General features: G+C 26.6%; 1 long non-coding RNA gene across 1 annotated transcript; it reads left to right on the top strand.

The window, feature by feature from the left end:
* The first annotated feature begins 2,666 nt into the window (after positions 1-2,666).
* Positions 2,667-6,107, top strand: LOC148233560 (uncharacterized). The gene is made up of 3 exons (XR_015810500.1): positions 2,667-2,835; positions 3,531-3,671; positions 5,613-6,107. It is a non-coding gene; the product is annotated as an uncharacterized LOC148233560 (long non-coding RNA).
* Positions 6,108-6,332: the final 225 nt, after the last annotated feature.

The following is a 6,332-nucleotide window of genomic DNA, read 5'->3' as shown; positions in this document are numbered from 1 at the left end:
GCTGCCGACCCACTTATTTTTACGGAGTCACTAACATCACTATGGCACTTGATTTAAATTAACGAGGATTTATCGTCGTCTTTACACTGAAGAGCACTGGCATTTTAAATGTGATTGTTTCGAGAGTTGTTAAAATGGATCTGTTCTGATCAAAACACTTGTAATTTATTACGTGATAATATATTTTAATAGTTTATTTGAGTTTATATTATGACCTGTAATCATTGAAGTATGAGTTCAATAACTCTTTATAATGTACGCTACATTACTTATACAATTACACAAATAAAACAATAAGTTATAATTAAATAATCGAGCTTATTCTAAATTTACATATATATTATACATGGTAGAAAATAACATCATTAAAATATTACTGACAAATTTATTTTAATATTTTATGAACCCCATTTGCGAGTTTTGTCGAATTCATGAATTAAACCACAGTTCAACAGTCTGTCTACTCATGAGAGGGATTACATCAGTGGGTCGAAAATTGAACCGAATTTAAAGGAGTGAATCTCAACATTGTGCTATTAAATTATAAGGGTTTTAACCACCTGCACAATTAATTAAAAGGTCATTCAAACGACCATTTTAAACAAATAAGATAAAATACCAACTCATCTCAAAACAAAAGTCTAATAATGACATAAGGATCGGAAAAAATAATAATAATTGCGTTTATAATTGTTGATCGCCTATTAGCACATCCGTTTTATAACGTTAATCACTTGTGAACACATTTAAGTACCGGAAAAGCTACTCTTTGTTTGGAAAAGATGCGCGATGCGAAATAGTCTCTAGACTATTCCACTTCCATTCTAACGAGTAGAGGAAAATATTATAAAAGCGTGATTTCAAACAATACAGAAGACAATAAATATGTGATAACAATAATAAAAGTAATATTTGTAATCGTAAAATTAAAAATAAAATAATAAGCAACGATATAAAAAAAAAACTGTATATATTAGCAATAATATTGCATACATTTATAATAACCTTTTTTTATCACTGTAAGAAACTTATGCAATAACTAATTTTAATATTTTTATTTAAAAAATAAAATTTAAAATTCATTGTTAGATGAAATCTTTTTTGTAAAAAGTTCTTAGCCTAATATTTACCTTAAAACACTAGTCGACATCCTACCGTAAAAGACAGAAAACAGATTATTTTATAAAAGAATCATACGGAAACGTAGGCAATCAAATTTTCTAATATATTTTTTCTTAAAGTTGTATTGAAATTTACACTTAAAAATCTACTTCGTCGTACACAAAAAACTTCAAAATCTCTTTAAATTTAATTCGGTAAGCTTGAACAAACTTAAACTAAGAAGAGGCAGACTTAACTTTAGATCATTTATGATTGCAAAAGCTGCCGCTTCTCTCTTCGCATCCATTGATCTAGCTCGATGCCCGTAATCTAGAATATCTGCTTCGGAAACGCCTGAAGCCAATAAACGCAATTATATAAAAATTCACGTATAATTACCATATGAAAAATGGCCCGAAAAAAATGTGGAAAACAATAAAAAATCTTATCAATCCTACTCAGAAAAATTATATATCATGAATTATAATAAATATGGATTTTTTTAACCTCTAAATAGTAAAACCGCGTATATCAAAGGATAAGTCTTAATTCATTATTGCGCAAATTAAAAGGTTACGTTAGCGAAAAACATAAAGAGATAATTATTAACATCAAAATACATTTAAATATGTATGTTGTCATAAATTAACAGTACGTAGTTCATGTAAGATAGCGCTGACATTTTTATCAGTAATTGAGTGATTAAAATGAATCATGCTTAAATAGCGCGTAATAGTTATTTTTAGTATTTTTTTATAATTAATCAATAATTAATATTAAATTTTTAAATTAATATCAAAAATTAAATATTTTTAAACTACGTTTATTATTTACTGATATAAACATGAAAAATTTGTTAATCAATATTTATTTTAAATAACATAAGTTTTTAATTAAATAAAGATAACCGTGACTATGATAGGTAACTTAATTTTGATATATAAGGTAAATTTGAATTTTTATTAAATGATTTTATACATTAGGAATGGCAAGCCCATTGACGCGAGATGCTTTTAATCTCAGGCATTGAGGTCAAAATTTAGCACTTCAAAACTATTACAATTTAAAAAGTTCCCTTTAATCAGTTGATATATTAAAAATAAATAGTCGAAGGATTTGATTGTTTTATATGTTAAATATTTAAGATTTCCATATAATAAGTCGTTTAAATCCTTATCTACTAGTATGATGCTTTGTCTGCGTGCCGTGTATCGTCGTCGTCTAAGTAATATAGTTATAAAACATAATAACTTTTAAGATTTTTATACTACACAGTTATTGTACTTTTAAACTTTTTTAGTTAATATGAAAAATAGCCCAAATTGACCATAAAAATATAATTAAATTAAATAGCTTTTTTTTCTGATAATATTAAAATGGTCAAAATGCACGAATAATAAATTTTAATGACTTTACTTATTAAAATTATATTATTAAACACAAAAGTCTTACAATAATTTATTAAATTATAGATTTTGTTCTGCATGTGCAGCATTAAAAATATTTATTGCATATTTTCTAGTAAAAGGTTTGCCATCCCTGGTATCAGCTATCAAGCATCCGGCATACATTTAGTAATCCGCCGCTTGGATCGCTCGTTCTTCATTAACATTTCTGTTGTCGAAGAGAATCATTGCTCGGATATTCGAAAATTTACTTTTTCTTTGTTTTTCAATTGTGTATATATCATCGAATGCAAATTGTGTTGTCATCTGCATTGCTATGTAGAATTTGGTGAGTGGATGTATATTTTTGAGTTGACTACCTATTACTTCTGACGTTGATTATCTGCTTTGTTAATATACAAAATATTTCAAAGAAAAAAATAAATACATATTATAAATATCTTTTTTATTACTTTATTATGAAATATGTATCAGTAGCTTCTCAACCAAAGAAGTCTATTTTTGCATAATTTAATATTAAATTGTAAATACATTTTTAAACATATATAAACTATATTTAGTAATACGCAGTTTATAAGTATTTAGTTATTATTAGAAGTAACAAAAACACTATATATTTTTGCTACGAAAAATGGTTGAAAATTAAATCTTAATTATGTTTTAAAATTATCTGCATAATTACTGTTGTTTCAAGTCATTTTATTTTATTTCATGAAGCAAAAATAATTAAATTCTTATCTTTAGCATTATAAATACGATTATTTTGCAATATTGTTTACTTTAGAATCAAAATCACTATACTACGTCATAAACTAAATCGATATTACATTTAAAAAACTACTTTTACTCTAGCTTTGACAGAAGTTCTATTTTTATAATACATTTAATTTAAATTTTATAATTGAATATAAATAACTATAAAAGATTTATTATTATTTTTAACTCATTTACACAATAAATATGTATAATATGAATTAAAAAATATTTTTATAAAATAAATATTTTTATTATTGTTCACTTTAGAAGCAAAATCGCTTTATTACAATAAAATAAAACTCTAAATCTATCGTCGCACAGAAATGACCGCTTATAACCTGAACGACGGTTTTCCCTGCTGAGGCTAATACCGTTAATATGGACTCTCTATGCACGGAGTTCACTCAAGTAAGTGAGCATGGCTCTAAATTAATCAGTCTCAAAGAGGAAATGGTAATTCTGCGACCTTACAAGGCACTTCTTCTCTCATAATCAATATTATAAAATCAACGCATATACTTAAGCAGACTATTCCACTAACATCACCGGGAAAAAAATGCTTAGTTATTAAACGCTAAGAATATGAATGTACAATGTAAAGGCTTAAAATTTTCAGCTTGGAATGCAAACGGTTTTCAAGAGAAACAGCATGAACTTAATCACTTTTTAATAAATAAAAAAAATAGCTTTATTATCTGAAACTCATTGGAAAGCTTCAATAATTTTTTTTAAGCCTTCCAATGAGTTTTAGATAATAATTATTTTAAATTCAGTTTTAGATAATAACAAAAAACACGGTTCATTAGATATATGAAATATTGCTATTTCAAAAACATTACCAAGTGCAAACGACATTCAAGTTCATGATACCCTTTCATCTGATCATAATCAAATTAAACACTATGGGACTATTTGGTTTTGATGTACTGATCGATCGTCGTAGTTTAAGTTTTCCTAGATCTCTCTAATCCCATGGATGAATATTGAAAAAATAAATTAAGCTCGCTAGTACAATTGCGAGCTGCAGTAATAGTGTATATTTATTAAAATGAAAGTCTTGTGTCTCACTATTCACTTAATATTTTTTTATTGTATTTACTTCGTTGTAACGCATTAGGCTAAGACCTGTCATTTATCAGCGAAAAACTTACAATAAATAAATATTTCTAAATAATAAAACTTAGCACAAGAGATGCTTTTTTTATGGTACACTTCAAGTCAGTAGATATTGTTTTTTTTTTTCTATTTAGAAAAAATTTCAATGACACCAAAAAAAGTGTTTAAATATCAAATTAAAGAATGAATTTTTATTTTATTAAATATATATGCAAAGAAAATAACATGCCAGATGCTATTTAATCTAACTATATTATGATTTTACGCTCTTTTTCTGAATTCATTTTAGAATAAATATATATTAGTTATGTTTATATGCATGTGATTTTCTAATAAAACGCTTTTGTCCAACGTTTCATTCCATTAGCTCATTGTTACTGTTTTCTCACATATTGTGACAAGCTTACTGTCGTTAATAAAACATGCCTGACTTTATTCAATGTATGACGTAATAAAGCCTGTTGCATGTCAACATATATATATGTATTACACCTACACTATTGATTGCAATTGCCACTTTTTAAAAGTATCAAGTTTACTATAAAGCGAATCTCAACATTTGCATATGTCAAGGCGACGTACACGAAGACGTACCAATGAAAAATTCAAGTACAACTATTGTCTTCTATATATAATATTTTTCTTGTATAAAACCAATATTTTCATGCTCAATAAAAATAAAATACAACCAGATTTATTCAGTTAATTAAGTAGAATTGTTGTAAAGTTAAATAAGTTCAAAGTTGTTCCTATGAGATAAAATGTTCAAATGTAAATGTCTGTTTTAAGTCACAAAAAATATGAATTGCATTATTTTATATCTATTAACTATGTAAAGTTTTTATCTCCATGGTCGCAAATCGTTGTCCTTTAATGCCCTTTTTATCTGTGAAAACAGGAAAAATTGCAGTGAGCCATTCTTCAAAGAGATAAAATATCCACAGCTTCTAGTATGGTCATAAGTACACAAATTAGTAATAAAATATCTGTGTTTTAACGCTGCAAAATCCATGAGTAGTTTCATACAAATGGCAGAAGAGGACAGACACAAATCACCTAAACTAGTGTGTATTGTTCCATGAAATGCTTACACTATTCATAAGCATTTCATTTTAACATGACATCCTTACAAATACAATTAGCATAGAAACCGTGCTTACAAATACAATTAACATACTAATGTATATGTATTTTAATTTGATATATTTTATAATATAATGTTTTTATTTTTAGAAAATACGAGTCAATCTGCCATTTTTATCATACAAGAATAGAACGTTGGCACAAAGTCAGTGGCAACCTATCTCGAATCCCTGGATTCAGTTGGAGCAGAAATTTACAAATTTCAAGAATATTCCTTGTAGATTAAGAATTTTATTTTGGGCTAAAGCATATTCCGCTTATGATGTTCAACAATTAGTAGCATTTTGTATTTTAAATTCAATTTTAAAGTCGGAATTAGAACATGTTTTGTTTTTTACACATCGCTTGAGTACTATATCTAGATTGGTTTTTGATTATATTGATTATTATTGGATTTTATATACATGCAATCAAGCAGTAGCTTATCACACAACTTCGTGGCATATTGAAACAGGAAAGTACATGCGATTGCGGTAGATTGATATAAAATCAAATACAAATGTCTAGTATGAATTTGATTCTATATTTTTTTATTCATAAAATGCATTGAATTTTTAATAAATAAAATACTAATTATATTTACAATTTTTTGTATTAATTATGCTCAAGAATTGCATTAAGCGACCACCCTAGAACTAACGTCAGAATTCCACTAGCAAAGTGGAAGTTTAGACATGATAAAGGACTTTTATCATAGACCCTACATCTACAAATGCTTAAAAAGCAGAAAGATAAATAACACCTATAGCACTGATCTTAGAAAATATAACCTTAACAACTTACCGCTTAGGTATAAACATAAGCTACCTA

This window comes from Plectrocnemia conspersa, unplaced genomic scaffold (assembly GCF_051122295.1).
Source record: "Plectrocnemia conspersa isolate PC_06_02 unplaced genomic scaffold, ASM5112229v1 ptg000008l, whole genome shotgun sequence".
NCBI classification, from domain to species: domain Eukaryota; kingdom Metazoa; phylum Arthropoda; class Insecta; order Trichoptera; family Polycentropodidae; genus Plectrocnemia; species Plectrocnemia conspersa.
The sequence above is the reverse complement of the archived record's forward strand: the minus strand, read 5'-3'. Positions and strand labels throughout refer to the sequence as shown.